The 27,939-nt window shown below is 36.2% G+C and overlaps 1 long non-coding RNA gene across 3 annotated transcripts in view; it reads left to right on the forward strand.

Annotated features, from left to right (window-relative positions):
• Nucleotides 1-27,939, forward strand: part of LOC139589031 (uncharacterized) — a 122,808-nt gene that overhangs the window by 16,845 nt on the left and 78,024 nt on the right. For 2 of the 3 annotated variants that reach the window (XR_011678909.1, XR_011678912.1), the window contains exons 2-4: nt 14,518-14,810; nt 24,102-24,195; nt 27,526-27,743. This is a non-coding gene — a long non-coding RNA (uncharacterized lncRNA). The remainder of the gene's footprint in view (nt 1-14,517; nt 14,811-24,101; nt 24,196-27,525; nt 27,744-27,939) is intronic. The other variant, XR_011678910.1, reaches the window with a different exon arrangement.

Consider the following 27,939-nt stretch of genomic DNA (forward strand, 5'->3'; position numbering starts at 1 on the left):
AAAAGGCTAAAACTAAGCTTAAGCATCTCTAGATCTGCCTAAATTATAGTAACTTTAAAAAACCATGTTTACTGAGGCAGCTGCTTTCAAGTAATTATTATTTATTTGTGGTGGCATTGTTTTTTGTTTTTTGCCTAGGGAGCCATCAGAAACTGCAGTGGCAGTGAAAGTTCTTGTAAGACCAGAATGTGCTTCCAGTGGATAGATAACAGGATTTTTATTATTTTCATAGATTCTAGTAATTTATATATTTGGTACATGTAATATATATTTAATATTGCATATTTAATATGCCATATGCTTTTTAACTTTGATTATACTTCTGCTTTTATTATAATTTACATAAGAATAATGCTTCAAGTATTATTCATCCCACAAGAAAAGGCTTACTACTCAGAAATTGTCTGCATGTCTGGAGGCACCATTTTATGCCATTCTTTGTGTCCCTTGAATTATAAAATCTTCTGCAGAGAAATATAAATACAAAAGAATATATTATTTCTGAAAAAAATGAAAAATCACCTAAGATTTTAGGTATTATTGTGAAGGTTGCTTGTGTTTGAGTTTTTTCTATTTTGTGTACATGTATAATTATTATCTGAGTGCTGCTTTTTAAAGGCAATTAAACATTTAATCAGTAATTTTGGAAAATAAATCCCTTAGACCTTGCAAACTTTATGAGCTATACATGTTTGAAACTATAAACCCTATATTATCATTATTGGTTAATGAGTTCCATATATAAAAATTTCTAATGGGATTCCAATCCAGGATTATAACTCGCATACTGTACTGAGACTGCCCCTCAACATTCTAGATACAAGATATGGATTTCTTAGGTTTGTGAGTTATTTTCCAGAAGAAAATCAGAAAAAAGACCAAGATAGAATAAATGCTCTCATAAAAAAATGAAACTGTGAAAGATTATCTATGTCTTCCTTTAAAAATTTCAGGGTTTTTTTAATGAGGCAAAAGGAAAATAAAAAAAAATTAAAATAAAATAAGGAAAATCCCCTGAAAAACTTCATAGCGATATATTAGTGAAATAGACACATTTAAAAGAAATTTTTCGTCAAGTTTAAAATAAAAATAAACAATAAAAAAGAAATAAAACCTAAGCAAAACAAAAAACCAAAGCAAAAACCAAACCAAACCAAACCAAAATAGGAAAAAATAGAGCGTTTTGTAGGCTTTTTTTGTGTGTGTGAGCATTTCTGAGAAGGTTTGATTCTAACACAAATCCTAATGATAAATATTTTGCAGCTGAAAACCTCTCTTACATCAAATTTTGAAAAATAAGGTGCTGCTGTAGAAATCTGCTTTTGCATGGGCAAAGTGACCTTCTTTTGCAAAGATACCTGGATAACTCCTTTAAAAATGCATAGAGTGACATTGAGGACTTTCAGGACTCATCAACAGGTCATACTGGGAAGGTGCTACCCTGAAATAGTTATTTTCCATGAAATCAGTTTTCTGTGTTATTATTGGGAAAAGGGCATGTGAATTTACCCTAGGACTTAAATTATATAATGACAATAATTTACTCTTCCTGTCAATGTTTTAATACTGAAAGGGATCAGTTTCAAAGGCTTTTAATGAATCAGAAGTATAGTTATGACAGGCATGAAATGTATTAAAGCTGATGGTTGTAAAAGAATAGTCTTGAAATCCCAGGTTGTGAGCACCATTCCATCCAGTAACTAAGTAGGAGAAAGGTATTTTAATGAAAGCAAGATAAGGGATTTCTAAGGTCCTATCCGTTATGACCCTTCTCTCTCCCAAGTGTTCAAAGTATCATACTTATTTTACTGAACCTATTTGTTCTTCCTGTACTTTTCTGAATTTTCTGTATTTAACACAGCATAAGACTGATCTTTCTCTTAAAATTTTAAACTTAATTAAAATCTGTGGAGGATGATTGTTCTCTAAGGGTCTCCCATGTGAAAATGAAAGGTTAAAGGGTCATGGCCAGATATTGCCAACCAATTTAAAGTGAAATTGCTGAAAAGGCCAGGAAAATGAAAATTCCTTCCATTGAGCCACCAATGTAAATATTTGGAATTTAATAATTTTTATGTGACATTTCTAACCATAGCTGCAATGTTCACTAGTACCAGGTCTATTCTTTTTTTTATCTGCATGAATAATCCAAGTGAGATCTATGTTCTGATATCCTCACAAGTCAGCATTATATCCACAATTTTGTGTGATATTCATGTCTGACAGGCCAGGGCTCTTTGGGACTCCATGCTTGTACTACCAATGAAACAATTGATAGAGGGGAAGTGTATCCTAAATGGTTTCAACACAAAGTATTTCCGGAAAGCAGGAAACTGTGGGAGGAGATGAAGTTTTCCACTTTCCTTTTCTGTTTCACTTCTGCTTCCCTCTTTCCTTCTCCTCCTCCTTCCCCTTTCCCTTCCCTTTACTGTTACCCTCTCCCTTTCCCTTCCCTTCTGCCTCCTTCTTCCTTCTTCCTTATCTTATCTCATTTTTTCTCACTCTTTCATGGTTTTCTGGTCTAGAGATGTGCTGAAGCACTAATTTGGTTTACTGATTGGCAGCTGTTCTCTGTGTGTGATGGCTAAAATGTTCTCTATATACTTTAGCTCTCTGTTATAAAGCTATAAATCTTGGTTAAATTAGGTTTTACAAAATGTATGAGATATTGTTTGAAATTCTGGAGATGAAGGCACCCTAGATATGCCAAAAGCCATAACTATCACCAGTCAGCTCTTTCTGAATTCTTCGGATGACCACATTCATGGAGGGATATTTGGGAAGTTATGCATCACTGTTCTAATTTCACTGTTGGTGACATTGTATTAATAAGATTTCAGTGAATACAGATGTCATGGCATTTATTCTCGATTTAGGCTACAGGTCAATAAACTCACAGTTACCACAGCAACTTAATGTCTATTTTTGTTTGTATCACATGTTATAAAAGGCAAGTTTTTTTGAACAGAATAGTGACACAAAACTGATGAAAACCTTGCAGCCCATGAATTATATTCAGCCATGAGATATTTCTACTGGGAACACACTGATTTTTTTTCAGTCATCCCTGAATTCTTCTGTTCTTGGGTACTTTGATTTTCAAGAGCTTCCCAGTGGTCTGAGTAGTCAATTTACAAACATGACTGCCTTTTTTCATCAGAACTTAGGAATTCATATTATCTTGACTATATTTCGATGATGCCCATCTTGTTACCTTCAGGAAGGATCTTTGAGAGCTACATGCTATGATTCTTTATCTCATAAAATTCTTCACTGGGCTGAAATACAGTGTGAAATAGAAGCAAAACCAGCCCTTGAAATTCCTACTGGGGAAGAAACAATGTAAGCTGGAAAAAAACAATGTAGGGCTTCATATCTCAAGGCAAAATTTTGTCAGCCAAGGCAGAGGAGACTTAGAATAATATTTTCAGAAAATGGCAGGAAAGGGTGCTCTTCAGGGGAAGTAGAACCAAGGGCAACTCCAACACAGGGCAGGGCAGGGCAGGTCAGGGCAAGGCAGGGCACGGCAGGAAACGACCCTAACAGGTGCAGTTCACCCTTCAAGGGAACAGGATGACCAGGTCAAGTCCCTCATGGTGACCTGGGCTGGCCAGGATTCTCATTGATACCAAGAGGTCAAGTCAGGGAGTTGAATCTGTGAGTCACAATCTAGACCAGCACTGTATATCACCAGGTGCTGGCACAGCTGCAAAGGCTCCTACACAAGGTGGGGGAGTGGGGGCATTATTCATAGCCTTTTCTGCTGCTGTAAACCAGGTCCAGGCAGCCTATCTTGTCAAAGTCAGCCTTGACTACAGGCAGTAAAACCCTTATGGTCTCTGTGTGTGTGTGTGTGTGTGCACGCGCGTGCACTGAGGGAGTTGCAAGGTCGTTACAATAACTGGTAAACTTAGCCCAGCAATGAATTAATTGTACTGATGTCATTGTCACCAAACAAGAATAAAACTTCTCTCAAGGATGACTCACCTCCACAGTTTATTGAGAATAAAATCGAGCATTTGGTAGTCTCTGAGACCGTATAGAATCTTGTAGTGGTATCATCAGCTTTACACAGAAAGGCAGCAGGTAATTCTTGAAGTGATCTCAGTATGTTTAGTTTATATGGCAATGTTATATTAAGCTTTGACTAGTGAAAACTACCTGCCCATCCTCACACTGCTGCTATTGCCCATCTAGCATCTCTTTATCCTTTTTGCCTTTGCATTTTTACTCTTATTGTCTGTCTTTTGTCTTTCCCCGCAGCTGTGTCTGCCCAATTTTTCTTTGGAATTTCTTTCCTTCAACCAGTTCTAAATTATAGACTTTAAAGGTGTCATTTGTACCGCCTTTCTTCTTCTACCTTTGGCATAGTTAGTATTATTGACTTTTAAGCCTTATAATTGTAATAATTATCAAGGAGAAAAAAATTAGATGTGGAGAATTCAGAGTCCAGAATCTCTTATTTGCAGATGGAGGCAAATATGTTGTTTGGTTTTTTTTTTGTATTGTGTTCACATGCAGAATTTTCCTTGTTTGTCTAGGACAAAAACAAACAAACAATTCCTGACCCTCCATTTTTCTTGAATATCTATCTTATTCTTAAGCCCTGATGTCTTAGCTTAAACTAGAAGCCAAATGCCATCAAAGAGCACATCAGTTAAAATGTGACAAGCTAACCTTCAATTCAGTTTGGGCTCGCATCAAATCTGCAATACTGACAATAATACAAGTAGGTATATTTGGAACAATTTATACATATCACTGCTATGTCAGGGGGACTAGCTTGCTTCACCTACTTCTTCCACTCAGGATTGGAATGAACCCAGAGTTGGAGTTGTTGGGTAGGAGTGAAGTGGAATGACTCGGTCAAAGCAATGTTGTAAGTTTACATCCTTCACAGCAATGAACTTGTTTGCAGGTAGGAAAGACATGTTTGGTTTAAAACCTATTTTCTTTACAAAGCACTTATTTGTAAAGGGCTCCTTCTCTTTACTTTGAATCACGGTGATAAGTCTTGCCCCTAGTAACATCACTCACTACACAGTCACCATCTTATATCCATGTCATCCATTAGGTGATATCCTGCTGGATAAAAGAAATAAAGCTGTTCAAGGAATAGATTTACTGTACACCAAGGCAATGAATTAACAAGTCTCCATACTCTCTAGTGTATTCTATATTTCCTGGCCATTTAGCACATCTCTTAGAAAACAAACAAGAAAAATCACTTTCTTCACCCCAACTTATAAAGGCAAATTGAATCTAAAATAAAAATAGGATGCATAAATTCTTTTAAAAAATGCTGATGCAACATCTTTCTTCTGATTTTTTATCTTTTCACTGTCTCGTAGCAAGAGAATGCATTCACTGAGAGTAGTTTATGGTGTAGTGCTTTCCTTGAATTTCTGTGCATGTCAGAAGAAGTACTATGCTAAAATTCTAGAGATGTAGGTTCAGTTCCAGGCACTTTGATAGACTTCTTATGTGACCTTGTACAAAGTGACATGGTGATAGATTTGATAAAGTAGTCAGAATTCATCACTAAAGTTAGATTTTTCATAAGCTTTGGCTTACACTTTTGAGATATAGAATAAAGAAAGTGTCATTTTCTACCTTGGGTGCTGAACTACTCTGAAAACCAGGCCATACATTTCACAGAGCAAACCATTAGAGACTATTATCTTTGAGTGCTACCAGCCACAGAACCTGTTTTCTCAGAAATCTGGCCTTGGCCTTTGGTGCCCATCATTTTGTGCCACAACCTGCTGCTCACAAAATGAACTTCCATTTCACTTTCCTTCCCCCCCCTTTTCTTTTGAAGCCTGTGAGAAGACTTCAAAAGCCATTTTCAGCTAAATGCATTGGCTGCACCTAGTACAATTCTTTCAGTTGGTACCTATTGAAACATCTTTTGTATTAATAATGACAAAATTAGAAATCTATGATTCTAAAAGAAATTGGATAGCACATAGAAGCAGCTATCAAACAAAACCAGACTGCTCTAATTGGATATATTGAATACTCTTAGTGAATATTTTGACCAATCACAAAAGGCGGGAAATATATGTTATACTGTCAGAGAAACCTTGACTTTTAAAACATATTGAATTTTAAGGAGATCTGGTAGACTTAAATTTACATTTTCATTTAACAACAAATTTACATTTAATATTGTCATAATAGAAAATTCTCTGTTGCATTTATTTCTATTAGGTGTACTGCCTGAGATTACTCTAGTGAGTGAATTAGTAAGATTGTCCAAAATGCGTTTATGGGTCATTTGATTTTGCAAAATACTCATGTAAAGTGAACTCTAAATTAGAAACCATCAGTACCCACATTATAAAACTTCCTTTAGTATCTACATTTGAAATATTGTATTTTTGGCGAGAAAGAACTATCTTGCACATGAACCTCGCATAGAAGCTAAGTCAGTAAATCCTATGTTCTGAACTGACTCTGATGTCATATGTTAAAGCCCCTGAAGTCATTACTTTTGCAGAATTTTTCAACCCAGTCTGGTAAATCCCTGGAATTTCTGCAGTTCTGTTATATGCCCTGTTCTTTATCTCCTATGTTACATTGTCCAAAGCATATTTTTGTCAGTCCAGTACTTTATGAAAGAAAATAAAGATTGAACTGACTCCTTGCTTAATTGCATACATATTCATTATATTTGCTGACATGTTAATTCACTTGAATATGAGAGGGTTTTAAGGACTGAAAGTACATGAATATTTAAATCTAGCATAGAAATAAGAAATTAGAATAGCCTGTGGCTGGATAATTCATCACATTCATTTTTCTTTTTTAAATTTTAGAATGCTTTTTTAGTGTGTTATCCTTCCCTTTCAAGTTCCTTTAAGTAAATACTTTAAAGTTGAAAATACAATTCTGACTCAGCTATTTGTGTGTATATTTTTCAGTATATTTTTCACATGATGGTGAACTCTAGTAGTGAATCTGCTAACTGAATTAACTTTGATTTGTTTAATATTAAGGTTATGTTGCATTGAACATTTTAAATGTTTTCAAAATTTCAAAAAAAAACTTTTCAGAAAGTATGGAAAAATTTGAAAAAGAAATTTAGTGATGAGAATAGCTAGCAAAAGAGACAATTACTTTCAAAAATAGTTTAATATGCTACAGACAGTCTCAATCAGCTAAAGATGTTTTGGAGAAGGGAATGAATGGCAACATTTCACACTCTTAATTTTTAATTCTGCTCCCATGCATCAGATGTATAAATTTTGTATTACTAAATCCATGGTTTAATAATCAAATAGCTGATTTTTGAACTGTGTAACTTTACTTTTTGTTTAACTTGATACAATACAATACATCTTGGATAGGTGCACTCTTTATTGGGTCTAAAACTTGTTGGTCCCGTGAGTGGCAGTGTATGGGACTAAACTCAGCTGGCAGCCTAGCCAGCTGACAGCCTAGCCAGGATTGACTAGATTTGTTCCAGGGCTCAGTAATGCAGCCTGTCCTCCTTAACATCTCTCTTGTTGATTTGGATGAGGGGCTTGAGTGCATCCTCAGTAACTTCACAGATGACACCAGGCTGGGTGGGAGTGTTGATTGGGTGGAGGATAGGAAGAATCTATAGAGAAATCTTGTAAGACTGGATTGATGAGCTGAGGACAACTTCATGAGGTTCAAAAACCTCTTGCCTTTGAGTCATGACAATCCCAGGCAGTGCTACAGGCATGGGGTGGAGTAGCTTGAGAGCTTCTCACCAGAAAAAGACTTCTGAGCACTGATTGAGAGCCGTCTAAACATGAATCATCACTGTACCCAGGTAGTGTAAAAGGCCAAAGGCATTTGGGCCTGTATCAGCAACAGTACAGCCAGCATGACCAGGGAAGTGATTTTACCCCTGCACCAGGCAACAGGGAACCAATTTAATTTTGATTTTTTTCTCAACATTGTTTGATTAGAGGTATTGGAGGGTGAGGGGAGGGGTGCTGCACACGTGCCACTTGCAGGAGGCAGCTAGGTGAAGATGGAGGGAAACCCTGTCTCTGGGGAGACTTTGCCTGACAGCCATTTCATATCTCACATGGAATAATACACAGTCATTACCTTGAGGAGGAGGAGATTGCCAAGGACACCGTCATCTAGAGAGGTTCTCTAATCGGATGGCAAAAGATCTCCACCAATGGACTGCAATCCAACAATCTAACACTTGAATGGCCAATGTTCTCCTGCCACCAAGCAGATCTTGGGAGGAGCCAGATCTTGTGTGACTGCATTAGGAGCTTCTTGGGGCATGCTTGGCTGGATGCACTGCTGCCAGATGCTTGGCTGGACACTTCAGGCTTGGCTTGCTGACTTCACTTTGCTGACCGACCACCTGAGACCTCCTCCGAGCCTTGTGCCCAGCCTGTGTCCTGCCCCACCACTTCTTCGCCCTCGCCAGTTCCAGCCCTCCCTTGTTGTCTCCCTGTGTTCCTGCCCAATGGCTCTATCTCCTTCATCCCTGCCTGAGCCACCTGCCCTCCACACTGCTTCACCAATCCAGCCCGCCCACCACTGTGATCCCTCCTGCAACCTTGTCCAGGTTCTGCATCTCCTGCCAGATCCCCACTTTAACTCATTTCCAGCTGCCCATCGCTGTGGGAGCTCTGCCTGTGCAGCCTCTCTGAGAGCTGCCCAGGCTCTGCTCCAGCAGGGAGCATGCACACTCCACCAGCTGGTTGGTTGGTGACAGCTCACTCCCAAATTCTCTCTTCTCTCTCCCTCTCTACCCTCCTCTATTTTTTATTTTTTTTTAATTTTCCTTCCTTCTGTTTCATCTTTTCTCTTCTTCTTTGCTAGGGCTATGCATGGTTTGTTACCAATAAACCGGTCTCAGATATAATATTTGCCTTGTTTGGCTTAATTACATTTTAGACCATCCCCTTTAAAAGAACTCGCAGTTCCCTGCAGCAGAATGCGACATTGGCACTGGAGAGGCCACACCTGGAGTAATGTTTTCAGTTTTCAAACATGAAACTCACTACAAGAAATACACTGAGATGCTGGAGCTTCTCCAGAGAAGGGCAAAAAGCTGGTGAGAAGTCTAGAATATACGTCCTATGAGAGGAGCAGAAGTTTAATCTGGACAAAAGGAGTCCCAGGGGAGATGCCATAGCTGTTTACAACTACCTGAAAGGAGGTTGTAGTAAAATGGGGGTCAGACTTTTCTGCCACATCTCAAGTAAAAGAACAGTAGGAAGTAGTCTGAAGTTATGTTAGGGGAGGTTCAGATTAGATATTAGAAAACAAAAATATCACTGAAAGAGTGGTTAGGCACTGGAATAAGTTACCCAGGGAGGTGATGGAACAACAATCTCTGGGCATGTTCAAGCCTCTGGATGTAGCACCTGGAATATAGTTTAGGGGTGATCATGGCACTGCTGGGCTGATGGTTGTACTAGATGATCTTGAAGGTCTCTTCCAATCTTGATGGTTCTGTGAATGTTCTGCAAAGAATTGAGTGAGAATGTGTGATCTTTTCTGCTAAACAAAAAGTTTGAGACACAAAGCGCCAATGAGATTTCCTGATTTTTTTTTATTTTCACTTGATATTATAGAAAAAAAGTAGTTATTACTCTTAAAGAAATAATTTAATTTTTCAGAATATTTTTGGTCTTCATTATTATACAAACACAAAGAAAAAGACTTGTGAAATTGGGGGAAGAAACAGGAGATTCTGTTCCTTCCTCTGAGAAGATTATAACTTCATCACAGCAAAGATTCCGAATCACGACCAAATAAGGATCTCTAAAGTAGGGTGTTCTCAATTACATCCATTCACATTTTGTTTCACTTTCCACAAATAATTAAATGGTGAACCAGGGAATAAAACCTGATTATCCCTACTCCCAGATGGGAGTCCAAACTTCCAGGTTGGAGAAAGCTTCTTCTCTTTTCATGTCCATAAATGTTTATGTATGTAAAATGGTGTACTGAAAAAAATTGAAACCTCCAATCTTATGTCAAGGATTTGGGATACTTCCCAGGGAGGAAGAGGAAACTAGAAAAATTTACCTCCTCGTTCTTTAACAAACCCATATATTTTGGATGGTAATAGAATTTGACCAATGCTGCTATTGGTCAAAGCCTTTTGTGGCAATTGTGCACTGATGCCTTCCCTGGGTTTTTCAATTTTTGCTTCTTGTTATAAACCATTTAATCAATTATAAGGGCCTACATAATAAAAATCACTAAAAGTACTTTGCTGAGAGATTAGTCTGTGTATGCCGTGATCCTGTCAATGTAGTTCTTCATGTGTTCTCTTGCTCCCTTTTGGGTCTGAACAGAGATGTATTTGACTTTGCTAAAGGGTCTTGATGTTCACAAGCCAAATTCATTGAAGCTTTTCTTTCTAGCTGCCTTTTTAGATACAATCAATGCCTAGTTTTAGTAAATGAAGACTCGCATTTTCACTGAGCATTCATTTATTCTTTCATTTATTGACAGATACATTTTATTTAACATAATTTAATACACTTATTTAGCATTACTGGTATTAGTGTAAAATAAACAGACCAAAGCCACCTTTCTACAAGCATGTTTCATGTTCCCTAATGAAGTTTATGTTTATCACTTTCATGGGTGATATTAATACTTGGCAAAATATATTTTCTTCCACAGATGAAAGATGCATCCATAAAGGTAAAGAGAGTTTTCTTATATGAGTTCAGTAGAATGAAAATGGAAAATATCTAGACTGTGAAATAAATTATGGGCTTTGCTTCATTTAAAAAAAATGTTGACTCAAAAAAGATGACTGGACACAAACTTTTTCTTATGTATTCTATTTGGTGTATGAAGTCTATTGCTGGAAGCATTTTATAAAATATTTTCCACTCCCAGTTACAACCCATGTGTCAGAACAGAAGAAGTGCTTTCTGTCCTCTCACAGAAGCTCTGTTCAGGCAGCGTGAAAGGGTTTCCAATGCTCATTGAACCTCTTTTGAAATGGAAGATTTTATTTGGTAATAGGACTTTGGGCTTTTTTTTCACTGAAGATGTATAACACTTAAAACACACCTAACAAAGTAATAAGCTGGTTACGGAAATAGATAGAACCTACTTTTGAGTTGTGTCTCGAAAGATATTTATCTCATCTTATACTGGAGAGTCAGATGTTTATTATTGGTAAAGAAATAAACATTTTTTAAAATCTTCAAGTGATATGAAGAAAAGAGGGAGGCCACAGCATACTTTAAATAATTCAAAATCATATCTGTAAAAACAAAACAAAAGGGCATGTAAAAACACAGCAAAAAGGGCAAGCTTGAGAAATTATCTTGCACAACAAAATATGTCTGTTTCAGGATAACACAATCACTTAAGAGCACTTATGGTAAATAGAAGCATTTTACTTAAATATGTCATCTACTGATTTTTCTTATGATTCTACCACTAACAAAACATAATTGTGAATTTTTCTATAGATGTTTAAAAAATGTTTTCAGGAAATAAGAAAGTAACTCTTATACCATGCTTGGGTGTTATACTTGTGTCATTTGTAAATAAATGTGTCTGCACAATAAATAACATAATGCAGTTTAGGTGGGGATTTGGATTTTGTTTTGGGTTTTTTTTTCTTTTTTAATTGGGAACTTCAAATATGTTTTTTCATATGAAACAAATATCAAATTTATAATAATTATTTGATTAATTCCACAAAATTCAAGCTTGCAGGGCATTGCAGTACAGAAGAGATTAAGTCACTCCAAAGAATAAAACAATTACAAATAGCCTGCTCATGGAGTGTATCTTTTACACTTTAAAAAATTATAGAAATTAGCACAAAAATTTGTTTGTTGTTCAGAGATGTTTTTATGTTTTATCAGTGTCAAGTAGATTGTTAACCAAGAGTCATTTTCCAGGTGATTTCTGGGGTCTGTAAAAGAGACCATTTTCCCCCCTCACCTTTGTATTTTCAAAACCCCAGAGTAATCCTTTCCTTCCAAGTATTCCTTTCAAATGACTGATGAATGGAGGCATCCATCAGCTTGTAAGTAATTGATGACTGAACATTTTAACAGAAGCAATGCATAAAGTGGCATTGTAGACGAGCTGAACAATTCAGTAGTTTGTGCCACTAGTGATAATTAGATGTTACAGCTCAGTGGTGTGGTGAATTGTTCAACTCCAAAAGATATTTCACCAATACAATAATTCCAGATGCATATCTGTTATGTGTCTAAATCATTGTCTGCACTTCTCCCTCTAAAAAGGAGCAATGGCAGAAATAAACCAGTGAAGAACCAATAGAATCAACCAAGAGCTAAGGAATCATCTGCATTTCAGGTGGATTGCCACAGTAATAATTTTTTCTAAATCCTATAATTTTTCTAAATCCTGCTTGCAGTGCTCTTCTCATAAATGGGAGAAGAGTGGTTGTGACTACTCTTCCAGTAGAAAAACACCATTATTTTTCTTGAAGTTCAGTATGCACTGAACTATAAACTGACTGTATCTCTACATCTGTTAGATGAAATTTTTTATGTACTGTATGAAGGAGGAATAATTTTGAGTATGAGCTACCCAACCCTGTCAGTTAAAAAACTAAGAGTAGAAGTATATTACTACTCTTAGAGCTAACCGTACTGCCTCTACCTGACTGAGAACAAATATTCAGATGATTTTCCATCAAGCATGCAAACTAATCCATTGTCTTATTCTCTATTTTTGACAGTAAGGATTTATGAATGTAGCAGCAATAATAGAAATACTGATTTCTTACAGAAGATTTCTGTGTTTCTGCTGTAAAAGGTATCATGCAGATGTAAAGAAATAATTGAAACACATCTCATTACTAAAATCTATGTAATTTCAGAGGGCATTGAGTAGCAAAACCATTTATGTCCCTTTCAAGATGTGCAGATTCTATCAAATCTCAGCGGCTTCCACAGGAAGAAAGAGCAGGTTTGTGGTATAAAACAGTAATATCAATTTCTTGGGCCCTGGAGTGGTAACAGATTTTGTTTTGGATTGAAAAAAAGATTTTGCAAGAAGCTGAACCATTTTCTGAGTTGTTTCATGATTTATTATTTATTGTGCAACATAGAAATTATGAGGTACCTTATCCCTCCTTATTGGGTGTGATTCAATAGTCCATTGTGAAAAATAACACCTTTCTATAGATGATTTTAATACCTTTCAGAGAGGTTCTTGGACTCATGGTTCGAGAATAATAGAATGGTTTGGGTTGGAAGGGATCTTTAGGTTCCAATCCTCCCTGGCACAGACAGGGACATCTTTCATGAGAGCAGGTTGCACAAGAGTTCATCCAATCTGGCCTTGAACACTTCCATCTTCTTGGAGCAAACTGCTCCAGTGTCTCACCACACTTACTGTAAACAAAATTCTTCTTTATATCTGATCTAAATCAACTCTTTTTTATTTAAAAACCATTATCCCTAATCCTGTTATTTATTACAGGTACTGACAAAAAGCCACTCCCCATCATTCTTGTAAGCTCCCTTTTTATATTGAAAGACCACATATCTTTTACATAATCAAAGTTTGAACAACTTTAACTCTCTCATCCTTTATTCGCAGGAGAGTTTTTCTAGTCCTTTGACCATTTTCAAGGCCCTCACCTGGACCCTCTCGGATCCATTCATCTGGTTTTTAGTACTGAGAGCCCCAGAGCTGAATGCAGTAGTCTAGGTGCGGTTTTTCCAGTGCAGAGTAAAGGAGGAAAATCATCTCCCTCAACCTACTGGCCACACTTTTTTTTGCTGCAACTCAAGATGCCGTTGGCTTTCTGGGCTGCAAATGTACTTTGCTGTCTCATGTCCAATTTTTCCTCCATCAATATCTCCAAGTCCTTCTCCATAGGGATGCTCCCAACCCATTCATACCCCAGGCTGGCCTGATACTGCAGAACTTTTCACTTGACCTTGTTCAACTATCAAGCTGTTCACACACACTTCTCAAGTCTGTCAAGGTCCCTCTGCATGTCACCCCTCTAGTACATCAACTACACTTCATTCTGGTGTAATCCATAACTTGCTGAGAATACAAATAATCTCACTGTTTATATCATTAATAAACAGCACTGGCCCAAGTACAGACCTCTGAGGGACACTGTACATCACTGATCTCCATCTGGACATTGAGACAGCAACACTTTGGATAGGGCGGTTGCATCAATTCCTTATCCATCTAACAATTCATCCATCAAACCCATGTCTCTTCAACATAACAAAATGTGGGTGGCATCATTTCAAGTCCAGAGAGAGGACATCAGAAGCTCTTTCCTTATTCACCAGCTCCATCATTCTGCATAGGAAGCCACCAGCTTACTCAGACTCAGGTATGATTTGCCTTGGTGAACCCATGTTAGCTATTTCTATCACATCTCTGGTTTTTATATGTTTTGCTCAGCTTCCAGGTGGGTCTATTCCATGATGTTATGAGGCATGGAGGTGAGGCTGACTAATCAGTAGTTTCCAAAAGCCCTTTTTATACCCTTTATATTAACGGCTGTTGTCTTCTCTTTTCCAGGCACTGGGAATTCATCTGATTGCCATGACTTTTCAAATACAATGGAATGTTCCTCTTGAGTAAAATTTTCTGAATTTCTGATGCTCGTTCATGGTGTCAGTATTGGAAATCTAAAGGTAATTATTTACTGACTCTTCACAGAGAGAGAACCTACAAGTGTAACTGGAATATGCACTACTCCTCCAGCTACTTGTCCAAGCTTACTACTAAACAGTAGGTGGCTGTGCAAAGGTTCTACACTGTGTCCCTGTTCTTCATCTCTCTACAAGGCAGTTGCATACTTGAAGGAATAGGTGGGTTGCAATTTTTATCATTTTTTGTTGAAATATGGGTAGACAAAGCCAACAGGATTAAAAAGAGGAACTTAATCTTGAAATTAAGATTTCCACGATTCAGAAAAAGATTTACTCTGTATTCTGTTGATTAAGGTTAAGTGAACAGTCCTCTGAATTATATTTTTTTTCCTTTTTCATCTCATTTGGATGAACCACTAGAAAGTGATGAGGTAAAGAACAGATTTGTTGCAACAGTTTTATCTTCTGTGCAGTATCATTGGAGGCTTAAAAATAATTTAATAGTTCAGAAAAGTTTCAGTTTCTTAGAATTGAAAATATGTTGTGAATGCTGCTTTTCCATTTTTTAGCATATTCTTGTCTTTAATAGGCCCCTTTGGAATAGCTTAGATCTCCAGGTCAAAAGTTTCATGGATATGTATGATTTTAGGTTAATTTTTTTCTGGAATGTCAGTTCAAGGTTCAATTAAACTCTTGAGGAATGACTAAGTATTTCAGTTCACCTAGCTGGGCTTGCTTTTATGCCATGTTTTATGTTACAAATAAATTCAGGTGGTATTTGTGAGCCATATGAAATTTTTAACGGAAAAGTTACTTGGAAATCTTCTTCCAAGAAAAATATTTCCACTTAGCACAAAAGATTTTCTGAATTTAGCAAGACATGTGTCACATTAAATGGCAATAGAACAATAAACCTCAAAAAACATTTTCCTTCCTTTACTGTTGTACTTTTGTATTTATTTGTTTGGCTACGTTTATTAGGGCTCAAGATTCAGTATTGGCACTTACTCATGTTTGTGTAGTTACTAGCTGAGCAAGGGCTCAGTAACAAGGTCATACCATATGACTTGTAAAGTTTTTAAATAATGTTAATAATAGATAGGAAATGTGTTTGGTGCTAATCTTGTATGCCTTTTTTTTTTTCCAAAGAAAACAAAGACATTAGTCTTCTGTCTTTGCAAACATATATACTTGCAAAGGATATCTGCAAAGTTAGCAAGTACTTAGTAGCAAAGGGAAGTCTCCAAGGCTCTGAAGTTAAACTTATGCTTTCAGTCTGAACATTTCTCTTGGATTAATTTCGTCATTTCTCATGTGAGTCACATGGCACTGAAATAGTCCAAAGCATTTTAGACAAAATGAGCAAAAGTGGAACTAAGGGCTGTGTGCTTGTTGAACTAATAAATGATTCCACCAATAAGAATCTAAATGTCAAAGGCTTTACCACAAACTAAAGAGCAGGGCTACCGCTCAATAATAACAGCCTAGTAATGAGTAAGGGTCTGATGTACTATGAAAAAACAAAACTATTTCAGACTAACTATTTTCAATAACTGTGTTCCCTTTTTGGTTATATAGAGTAAGATTCTAATGCAGGAAATCTGATCCATGTAGCTTACATCATTCAAAACCCATACAAGCACACAGCTTACATCGTTCAAAACCCATACTAGCACACAGTCACTTTACTCAAGTGATTGATCTCTAGCATTCTGCCACTTGGCCAGTTTCTTTCTGTTTCCCAGAACATATTACAGGGAAAATATCTGTGCTAGTTCTTTTTGTCTGCATCAGCATATGTTGGGCAATGAAGCACAAAATTTGCAAATAGTATCCTTAATTTTAACACACAATTGTAAACTACACTCTACTTTTATCATCTTTCTTCCCTCTGTCCCAGCCCATGAAAGTATTGGGTTGCATTTCGCAGCTCAAATTCAGAGGACAAAAATGAAAACCAAATATTTAACTTTGAGCAATTGTTCTCCATTACTAAGATTGTCTGGAAGAATATATGAATGTATAAAGGTGACTTAAACCTTAGCAGGAAAAATGTACTGTATCCAGACAATATATTTAGTTTCTTGAAGCCTTGCCTCTAGTTTTATACTCAATCAGTTATTTCTTCAATGAAGTAATATTCTGCATGGTTAGACAAGGTCTTTAAAACAATTACAAAAGGTTAATTGTACCAAATTAGCATATCTAATATTAATGCCACTATATGTGGTGAATACCAGTTTTATGCACCATATGTATTTAATTGGCATATCTATTTGTCTATGTAATTCTGAACACAACCTCCTGAAAATCTGCAGCTGAATAGTTTAATATTTTTTGTAATCATAATTTTCTTCCATTAATTGTTTATTATTAAATATTCCGTTTCTTTCTGTCCTGTGAAAACCTTAACACATCTGTTAGTCTGCAATTTTATTTCTACAATAAAATAGTACAGGTGATCTGGCCAATAAATCTTTACATCTCTTGAATAAATATTTTTTAAAAAATATAGCTAACCTGCCTATTATTTTCAGAGATGGCACTAGAGAGGCTCAGTGAACTAAATTGCACAATATTGAAGCTGGAACATTCAAGCATCCTTTAGCATGTGCTTGCTCTTTTGTATTTTTTTTAACCCTACTGTGAGGAAAATAAATGACAATTTATTAAACGATATTGGCACCAGGAAAATCATAAATTTTTCATTCTGTTATTTTAAGGTAGTCCACTGATTATATCCCCACTGCCTAAAGAAGAAAAGTGTGAGCTAGATATGAACAGGAAACAATAGTGAAACACAAGCCAAGGTTTTATTTTGCAAAATTGTATCAGTCATATGGCAGTGCTAGCTGACCACAAAGGTTTATGTCTGTGATTTTCACTGTATTTTGAGGGTTGGTGAAAAAGTTAAAAAGTAAAATTATTTGTTACAGTAAAAATTATTAGGAGGTGAAGAGGAGGAGACAATGACAGTGGATTTTTCCTTTAACTGGGAAAAATTGGCTTTCAGAATTTGTTTTCTTCAGTGGTATAAGGGAGAAGCCTAGATGAAGTAAGCTCAGATCAAGTAGAACACAACAGAGACACAGAGAATGAGAAGTTAATTTAAAAAATAAGAAAAAATAAATACTGTAGGTTAGAAGTTGATGTTTGAAATAAGATCAGAGGAGTTAGAGAAAACAGAGAAGGAAGGAAAATGAAAGAAATTTTCCTTCAAGTCAATTTTGATTTAAAGATGATGAAAAGGACAAAAAGAAGGTTGCAAAGAATTGTTTTCTGAATATAATGTATGATGTAATGAAATCAGAAAAGTTTTTTCATAACTTTTGAGAAGCACACTTTGTAGTTCATGACAGGTGCAGGTGTGTTGATGATATTTGACATGTAGTGTCAACATGAATGCACTGCTATCAGCAGCATTTTAAAACACCTCTATTTTTACTAGGAAAACCAAGGCTAATAAGTCACCAGCAAATGTTCATAATGACAGTTGCCATCCAAAGAGTCATTGGACTTTTTTGACAGTTCTGTTACCTGACTCTATTCTGAGCACACTGGTAGATCCATAAGGATTCCTAGATCCTCTTTCATCCATGATTTGTGACTGTTGGAAAGGCACCAACACAAAAACAGTCTCATAGAAATTGCAAGTTTAAACAAGAGATTCTACACATGAGATTTTATAATGGATTTTCACCTGGGACAAGATGTGTTTAAGCCCACTCTGTGTCTTTAGTTATTTAAAATGTAGATTAGATGTTTTAGATGAAGGTACTTGTGAAATTCATGTGATTTTTTAAACTATATTGCTTAGTAGTAGTGGTACAGGGCATGACAATGAGAGGCAGTGGGAACAAACTAAGACACTCATGCTGGATGTGAGGAAAAAAAATACAAAATGCAGAAATGTATCTTTCAGCCTTATCTGTCAAAAGTTTTCTTTGCTCAGTTAAGCAAATCTTTGTAAATTCTAAAGTTGTGATTGTAATGGTATGCTTTTAATCACATTTGCTGAAAATGTTTAATACTCTTTGAAGCTAGTTTATATAAAAATTATAATTTACTTAATTTACTTTATATGTCTAAAAAAGAAACATAAATTCAAAAGTTCTAATCTATTTATTATTTTATTTCATAAATGATATTTTATATTCATTTTACCATATGTTTATTCTGTTTGATCCATTCTAAAATATGTAAACATACTTATATTCTCTCTCTTTTGTCATAAAAGAAGTGACTGTGTCAAATTGAGGTTAAAAGTACTAAGCATCCTGTGTCTTTTGTATTTTAGTATGTTATAACCAAATTGGTAAAATATGGATGTGACAAGCTGATAATACCATGAATGACTAACTTCTGAGGCAATGAGTAAATTGACCTTCTGAGTAAAGGTCTGTCATTAGTTTATGTTGCTTGAAAAAGTTAATATGCAGGAAGGCAGGATTGCAGAGGTTCCTGGATAGGCTGGAAAAGAGGATAGTCATGAACCTTACGAGGTCCACCAAAGCTGAATTCCAAGCCTGATACAGGGGATGAATAAAGCCTTGCAGGTGGACATGGTGGGGCTGACAAGTCAGAAGCAGTTCTGCAATAAAGGATCTGGTGCCTCAGGGCAGGAGGCAGCAATGCCCCCAGGAAACAAAGTAGTTCCTTGCTTGCAGAGGGGATAATTCCCTGTTGTCTTTTACCGCAGAGATATCTGTGTATATAGCTGTACCTGAGTGCTGTGCCCCCTTCACATGGGGAAGACCCAGATCCACTGATGGAGAGTATGATATTTTGTGCAGACTACAAGCTATTAGGCCTTTATTGTAACAGAAATTTGTAAGTGAAATTTCACCACAGTCATAGTGTCGGTAGGAAGGAATCTTCAGATCACCAACTGGGTCACCAACCCCAGCCCCTGCTTGATGCAGGTCCCATGATAGCAGGTGGCTTAGGGCTATGACCAGTGCTCCTCTGAGTATTGCTATTTTTAATCACCTCCACAGTTCCCTTTCCAGAATTCAGCCAGAATTTCTCATGTTCCAGTTTTTATTTACTTGTTTGTTTGTTTGATCATAATTGTTGGTACTGTTGTCATGGGATAGATTAGTATATTTTTTGTCTTTCAGTTTTTTTCTTTTATTTTTGCCAAGATTTCACAGCTGTATATAGTTTGAACTGTGGCAATAATGCTGCTCTTGATATACACAACCACAAGAGCCTCTGAACATAATAACGAGTCAATGCTAGAAGAAAGCATGGAGTATTGTTAGGATATTGCCTCCAGTATCTAATGCCCCAGGAATCCATTTACAATTGGAATCCACTCCATCACTTACGTTTTAGCGTTTATTAGGAACTTGAAGATCAATTCATCAAATGCAGTGTGCTGCTGCATAAAAGAGAAAGGAGGACACTGCTCGAGGTTCTCTGCTTTATTATAGTGGGACATCAGCACTTAAATGCTTGCAATATAATCTGAGCCTTGTAATTAGTAATCATTCATTACAAGCTGAAAACACCATATAGAGCACTTACAGCCCCAAAGGACTTAATTCTTAACTGCAGCTAGTGTTGTTTTATGATTCCAATAACTAAAATCTATTGACTGTGATTTTATTATGGTTTGTAAAGAAAGAAATTGAGTGTCTCTTCCATTTTCTTCTAGCCTCAGGCAATTGCTGTCTGTTTTATTTTCTGTTACCATTGAAACTGAAAATCTGGAGAGAATTACATATCTTTGTATTAGATGGCCAATGGAAATTAGCAATGTGCAAGGAATTGATGGTATTAAATTAACATATTTAAACTTGAGTATCAAGCTGTAGTGCCCTGTTCATTAATATACTTAAAACCATATGGTTGCTTTTGTTTTTGGTGTCAGCTTAGTTGGGTGGGCAAATGCTTAGGCACAACATAAGATACACTTATTGATTCTTAAAAGGTCTTCATTCACACTTGAGCCAAAGCAGCTGGTAGAGGGCTAAAGAGCATTCAAGTCACCCAAATCTCTAGATATTGCTTTCTGCTGTACCATCTGTATCCTATTAAATATTCTTGACTTTTGCCAAGTTTGGCCAATTTATATGTTAAATCAGTTGCTGAAAACAGGATCCAAGATGCTTGTGCAGGGAAAAAAACCCCTAGTATTAAATTGCAAAATCTTATACATTAATCATTTGTTTTGGAAAAATCCAATTCAACTTCTGCTGCAAAAATAATGGCAGTAGGATGACAGATTTCTTAGTTTCTGAGACAAAAATAGGAGGGCAAGTGTAATTTCAATATATTTTATTGCTGGAGAAGGGTATCATCTTCAGACCTGAAAGAAGATGTCATCCAATTTCTTACTGGAAGAGCCAAAACCCACCAGTTCTGCGAAGCAACTGTAGAATCGCTTGCATATGCTTTTTCATCCAATATATGCTGTAATCAAATGAGTCTTAAACTGTTTAACGCTGATATTTCAACACCTCATAATCAACTAAGTATTGAAGTAATCCTCAGTGTCATACATCTTGTGTTACTATTTGATGGTGATAATCTTTATGCATGCCAGGATTTTAGTCTTCAATTAGTTTAATTTATTGAATTAGGAGGTCAAAAGTCTCATCCCCAGATAAGATATTTTTCCCATAAATTGAACACCTGGTGCATTTTTTCACCATCTACTGATTTCATGTCAGCCATCTCACTGTAAAAGTTGGAGTCTGACCATCTAACTAAAAACTACCAAAAGTGGGGTTTTCGTTTGTTTTTTTTTGTTGGTTTTGTTGTGGGTTTTTTTTTTTTAAGAGGGATATTGTTTTGTCTCTTGTCTCTATAAAGATCTGATTCCTGGCAAAAATAGAAAAAAAAATTAAAAATCCACTGTATCTGATTTAGTATCCCTTTGCTCTTCCTCTATCCAATTTTACTTTTTATACATTTTAAGTTCTGCTATCTCAGACATTTGCACTCTCACTGCAGGATTTGTATATATATTGCCAGCAGTAAGATCTTGCCAAATTTCTGATAAAATAGTTTTAGAGTCCCATTCTTCTCCCTCAGTGCAGTAATACCAAAAAGCATGATTTTTTTGCTATTTCTCATTCTTATCTTGAATGAATGTGGATTTATTTGAATGGGAATGCCTCCCTACTCAGATTTGATTGATATAAGAATGTAGCCTAACTTCAATGGTAAATCAGTTACTCAAAAAAGTAACTGTGAGTTAAATAACAATGTAGATAATTTCTAATACATGCAAGAGTGTCAAAAATAATCATGCATTAACTTGGGTATGTTGCACAATCCTGTCTCCATGGTTCTCTATTTTACCTGTGAAGCCATGAGAAACAGCACACTCAGGTCTAGAAATTGCAGCTACCATTAATTCACTTTTAAATAAAATTTCAAATTGATTCACTTAAATTTCTTTTTATTTGCAACTACTTCTCTTCTCCTGCCCCACTCCAGGAATACAAAAGATTTCTAAAGGGGAATATATTGCCATGTTTACTGAAAAAGAAATATAATATTATTTTTTCATAATGAAGTTTCACAAACTCTTCCTAAATCTACATATCAGTCAAGTCTGTACATGTTCAGAGTAAACCTGAAATATATTGACTTTATTTATTTGTTTGTATTTTTACCTGCTTATTTTGTTCATATGTGTGTGTGTGTTTGTGGTTAGTGAAAATGCTGCTGAGCTGGCTTTTTTAAGACTTGTCTTGTAAAATATGCAATAATCATATTAAAATGCTAAGGCCCTCTTTCTAGTACCCCAGTCTTAATGATACACAGACTTGTTTTTCTTATTGGATTCTGTACTGTTCATAACATGTTCCTTGTATAGAATTCATCCAGAAGAAAATATAAATCTTGAAACATATTTGCAAGTAGTGACTTCAGAAAATAATGATTAACTTGTTGATTCGTAAATGAAATTTATTTTGATCTATGTAAAAATTATCAGTAAACAAGAGGAATGGATAAACCTTCCTCTTTAAAACTGGCTTCAGATGAGGGGGGAAAAAAATTCAGTAAGTGTTGAATTACTTATTTGGCTTTCCAAATGAAAAATCAGATATTTCACAGTTCCAGTGCTCTATGTCAAGTGTTATATCAGAATTCATTAGAATGATGCCACTATTTCATTATAAGGTCTCAACTTCCTAAATTAAATTGGAGTTCTCAGCTCCTTTCATTAGTGATGATGGCTAATTTTCTCAGTTTTTTCATAACCTATTTGGTATTTAAAGAAGAATTAAAAGACATATGGCTTCAGAGAAGCCATCTCTGAAATGAAATCATGGGAGGATTTTTGGTCTCATGTACTACTTCTGCATGAATTTTCATTATTGATATTATTTCATCTTTTAGAAATCATAACATTTCCTCACAAAAGAGGAATAGATTTAAATCACAACAGAGGAATAATTTAAAATATCTTCATTATCTCTGAGGGACATGGATGGGCTATAGCATGAAGAAACTATTAATATCTTGTCATTACCTTGGCAGTCTGGGATCTAACAGTGGCTGCCCTTAACTAATATTTACTGTAGTTTTACTTGATTAGCTTTAGGCGTTATTTAAAATTAACTCTGATATTTACCTTTAAACAAACAAGGTTAAGCATGCATGTGTTAGTTACCTTAACATGTCTGTCACAAATATTTATTTTTATGATATCCAGAGCCCAGGATGAAAAGGCAATGAAATATCACTTAAGAAGTTGACCCTTGCTGAAATGAATCACCTCTGCAAATCAGTGTGCTTCCTAAACTTTAATTTTGTACTTTTGTATTTTGAAACAGGTATGTAATCAATAAGTTATGAGAAAGGTATTTTTATCTTGCCATATAAGAATTACATATATTTAATTCTATATCTCTTTCCTAGTCGTCTAACAAGTTTAATTGCATCATCTTTCTTCTGCACTTCCAGAACTGTAAACTTGAAGAATTTGTACAGCAAGGATCTCAGCAAGAGTATGTGACCTAAAAATGTATTTTTAGAACACCTGTCTTAATTTAGGTAGCAGTAGACTGTGGAATCTCAGGCTTTCAATGGGGAGAAGAGGAAGAATGCCTTCACATATATAGTTATCTTAGCTGTTACATTTAACTGAAAGTTTCTATATTAGGAATAATAATGTGCTCCTAATTCATATTTTTCACAATAAAATTTTGAAACATTCACATCAGTATAAAGGGTTATAAGAAGGTTGTCACTATTATGAAAAATATTTCTTTTATTCTTATATCTCTGCTGTCCTAATTGCACTGAATAACTGCCAGGGGCTGTGCAAGTTTAGTGAGTGAAGATTGTATTTTCTTAGTTGGTGTTATGTTTAGAATTGAACAGTTGCCATTATTCCCTGTCTATGTGCTCTCAAGGTCTCTCAGTTTCAGGCTCAAGTAAAATTACACACGTATCCAAAGTAGTCATACACACTAGCTCTAGTACTGGAAGCAGCCCAGAAGAAGGAACACAGACTGTACAGCCTAAATCATCTACATGTTGTCACAGCTAGATCTCTTGTGGAAGCCGTGCCATCTTACCTGTCTTACTGTCACACTGCACTCCACTTCGTGTAGACCTAACTGCCTCCCAAACTGCTCTGGTAAGTGCTCTAATTTCTAGTTTAAATAAGAAAGTTAAAAACCTCCAAACCATCAGCCGCTATTAAACGTGGGGTCTGTATCTTTCCAACTCTTTCTAGTTGCATCCATTCTCATTTCTCCTTTGGATATAACGTCATATGTATTTGTCACATAGTTTTCACTATGTCACTTTCTTGATGTTTTTGCCCAGCCTTTTTGATTTGATCAGATGGCCATGAGGGAAAAGGATAAATTGACACTTATTCGAACTTCTTCAGTTACTGTTCAAGCATGGTAGACACAGAGGGAGGGGAGAAAAATAGTATCTCTAAAATTACATCCTGCTTTTCCTGTTTATTTCCTTCACTGAATTCTTATCAAATTCACTCATTTGAAAGCTAAATACAGGTTTTCTTAATTGTCAGAGATACATGCCTGTCCTTTCTCTAAAAAACAAACTCAGTTCTTCTTGTCTCTTGCCTCATCACCCACAATAAAGATTCTGGAATGAAAACTAAACAGGCAGATTATGGTAGTGCATAGAAAAGAGTGCATTGTATTGTCCTTGCAGTGCTTACCACACTATTTTTTTTTGCTAATAAATGAATGTAGTTATCTCCTGACATTCCTTGGCATATGCCTACCAAGCCATTCAGCAGGACAGGCAGGGAGTAAATAAAATGTAAAAAACCAATGAGTCAAGAAAAAGTCAGTTTAATAAAGCAAAAATAAAGGCTGCACGCAGAAGCTAAGAAAAACAAAATGTTTATTCTCTACTTTACTTCAGTGTGTGTTATCCTTCTACTTCCTGAGAAGTAGGACTTGAGTACCCATATTGGTTGCCCTGGAAGGCAAATGTCAGTAACAGATGCAAACCTCAATTCCTTTCCTCAAAGCCCCCACTCCTCTCTCTTGGTTTTTTATGGCTGAGTAGAAATAATATGGCATGAGATATCCTTTTGGCCAATTTGGTCAGCTCTCCTTGTTGTGTGCCCTTCCAGGATCTTGCCAAATCCCTGCCTACTGATGCACTGTTGGAAAGGCAGAGCTGATGATGTGCCAGTGCTGCTCAGCAGTAGCCAAAACACGGGTGTATCTGCTACATTCTTTCAGCTGCCAATGCAAAGCTGGAGAGGGCTGCTATGGGAAAATGAACTCCAGCTCAGCCAGATACACTTTTCTCATGCTACTTTCTTTTGGTTGTAACTGAGAGAAAATTTGACAAACGTGTCTTAACACATTAAATTTTTTTCCAGAAAATACTGATCCCACATGTGAATATTCCAGTCTTACTCCACACCCTTCTTCAGTATTATGATAACTGCCAATGTGAAGACTGAGATTTGACAATGGTCATAATAGTTTCTCATTCAGCTCGATATTATCCTTAATTACTTTAATTCTCAGAGTTTCACAGAAAATGATTTTGAGTGTGTACAAAACTTGAAAACAAAGCAACATCTTGATCTGATGGGGAAAAATAAAAGGAAATCCAGCTTTTTTGGGAGCTATTTTTCAAAAAATTAGTTAGATGCTTAAGTTTATTTATGGGTCCCAAGCGAGGAAAAAAAAAGTTTAGAAGTTTAAATAATAAAATAAAACTTAAGGAAGAAAATAATTTCCATAAAATAGAAGAAGGGGAATCTATTACTAAAGAGGTTAGTAACATATATATGATAAAACAGTTAAAGAGAGTGAAGCAAACTGAAAGCCATGAGCAAGAGGACAGGTCAGAGGAGATAAAAGACTCATTAATTCCTTTCACATGGAAATGAAGTTGTAGAAGTCCCAACAAGCTAGTTCATTTAACCTCAAAAATAAGGTCATATGCCCTCAGACTTTATATTCATTAGTGCAATCCAAAGGTATTAAATATATATTTGGCAAATAAACCCTAAATTAGTCAAGTATGGAACCCTAAAGATGCTACAATGTAAGTTCTTTTACCAAACCACCACTTCCATGTTCGTTTTTACAAGAAAATTTTACAGAAATTTCAAAGATTTTCTTGCTTTATTAGCAGGGGAATTACCTTCAAACTGAGATGAAAGAACAGGAGGTACTATTTACTTGATTTTTAAAAAGCAATTAAAGTTTCTTAGCTTTAGTCATATCCAAGGCTACAACAGGAACATCCTTTGACAACATGAGGACATCCACATGATATTTCAATTGAAATCAAATATGTTTTTGGTAGAAAAAGTAGGAGAAGCCTTCTTTTCCTGGCATTCATTATGCACAATGATCTAAGAGATTGTCCATAAAGTTTTATCAGCACCATTTTGAACATAAAAAAATTGTAAGGAAAAAGAAGAAAAGGTTACAGAGCATGAATGGGAGGCAGGAAGGACAGTATGTTGAACAGTAACTGTAAAGTGTAAATAAACACAGCATCAGGAAGCAAGTGATGACTGAGGAGGAACAAAGTAGGAAAAGATTGTTGAATAAAAATTCTTTTTAATTGGCCTACATGGAATGCATATCGACAATCCATGGTACCTTGCCTATCACTACTGTTCTTTTTTGTACTGGTTTTGGATGGGATATGACTAATTTTCTTAATTGTAGCTCACATGGTTTTGTGGTTTGGATTTCTGGTGGAAAAAAAGTTGATAACATAGTCTTTAGTTACTGCTGAACAACAGCATGCTTTTCATGCTTCCCTGCAAGGAGGAGGCCGGCGGCGCACAAGAGATTGGGCAGGGACACACCCAGGACTACTGACCAGACTGACCCAAAGGCTATTATTCCATGCCATACGCCATCAAGCTCAATAAATAAAACTAGGGAAGAAGAAGAGAGAGGGGCACATTTAGAGTGATGGCATTGGTCTTTCCAAGTTACTATGAACACATGCTGGAGCTCTGCGTTCCTGATGCCTGAACACCTGCCTGCCCATGAGAAGCGGTGAAAGCCTTCCTTTTTAGCTTTTAGAAAGAATTTGCTCTGCAGCTTTTAACCTATTAATCTATTTTACCTCAACCCATCAGTTTTCTCACTTTTACTCTTTCAGTTCTCTATCCCAGCTGCTAAGGTGTAGTGAGTGAGCATTTGCGTGGTGCTTAGCTCTCAATGCAGCTTAAACCACAGCCGTCTATTTTAGGAATCCAACAGGGCTCAAGGGTTAAAGACAATAGGTTTGATTGAGTGTGGTAACCCAAATTTATAACAGTTAATAACTAAAAGGGTCTTGTACTTTCCATGGGGCTTGCTTGCTTGACATTATATTTGCTTTTGCTGATTGCTGTAGTCCTTGTTTTCTGCCCTACTGTGACTGGGATAATTTCAATAAATTGTTGCCTGGATTGGTAGTTGACTAGGACTTTACTGCTTTTTGTATGCTGCTGTAGGGGGCAGGCTGGAACTCCAGTGTGAAGTAGGATGTATGTCCACCTGCAAAGAGGTACAGTTCAAAGCATCTGTGGCCATGGCTGTGTGCACATCACAGCATGTACGTCCTGAAAGGATTGTGGAGTAAGCAAAAATCCATATTGGAACCAGTACAACTCAAAATGTCATCACTAGAACATCCTGAAGCTCCAGTGGCCTCGGAAAAGTCTTTGTCACAGTAAGTATGCCCTGAAAATATTGCTGCTTTGGACATGTGACAAGAAATACTTTAAAGCACTATGCAAAGGCTGATAAGGACCAAAGAACATTTTCCCAGTGGATATTTGTGGAGAAGTTCCCGTGTTTGTACTATATTTTGACTACTAAGTCAGGGACAGCTACAGAATTCTTCCAGAAGCATATAAATTTTTTTT

This window comes from Agelaius tricolor, unplaced genomic scaffold (assembly GCF_023055355.1).
Source record: "Agelaius tricolor isolate 1412-34295 unplaced genomic scaffold, bAgeTri1.0.p SCAF_4, whole genome shotgun sequence".
In the NCBI taxonomy this organism is placed as follows: Eukaryota; Metazoa; Chordata; class Aves; order Passeriformes; family Icteridae; genus Agelaius; species Agelaius tricolor.